Source organism: Triticum dicoccoides, chromosome 2B (genome assembly GCF_002162155.2).
Source record: "Triticum dicoccoides isolate Atlit2015 ecotype Zavitan chromosome 2B, WEW_v2.0, whole genome shotgun sequence".
NCBI classification, from domain to species: Eukaryota; Viridiplantae; Streptophyta; class Magnoliopsida; order Poales; family Poaceae; genus Triticum; species Triticum dicoccoides.
In genome coordinates, this window is record NC_041383.1 from 227,649,481 (window position 1) to 227,650,249 (window position 769).

Consider the following 769-nt stretch of genomic DNA (forward strand, 5'->3'; position numbering starts at 1 on the left):
TGGTGGTGGTGGTAGAGGCAGTGGTGGTGGTGGTAGAGGCCGCGGTGGTGGTGTAGGCCGTGGTGCTGGTGGAGGCCGTGGTGGTGATCTTGGCCTTGGCGGCGGCCGTAGTGGAGGAATGTTCTCTTGGCTCAATGGATCATTGCCGTATGTGACTTACTATGATCTTGTTCTTTTGGCTCAATGCTTGTGTTGTCATTTTGTATTGTGTGACTAACTATTATATTGTCATTTTCATAGGTATGGAAACAATGAAGCGGGTGGAGGACACAGAGGGGGAAGGTGAGATCCCTTGGTGGTGCGAGGAGGGAGAAGAATAAGAAGAAGAAGAGAGGAAGAAGAAGAAACTACATGGACCGTGATTTGGACAAGTATATGTGCTATGTGTGTATGACTATGTGAGGGGACTAATATTTCTGTGTATGACTATATGAGACCCTATGTGTGTATGACTATGTGATTTGGACAAGTATATGTGCTATGTGTGTATGAGTATGTGATTTGGACTAGTATTTCTGTGTTTTGGATGTGATTATGTGGCATCTTTATGAATCAAAAAACAAAAAAACTACTAGGTATTTGAAAACAGCAGTTAGTGCAGCGCCCAAGGCCAAGGCGCTGCACTGTGTAGTGTGGCGCCCGAGGACTAGGCGCCGCACTGTGCAAAACCTACTGGAATGCTTCTGGTGCTCTCTGGACTGGCATGTCCAGGTGTGCAGCGCCTATGAGCGAGGCGCCACACTACACAGTGCAGCGCCTTGCCCTTAGG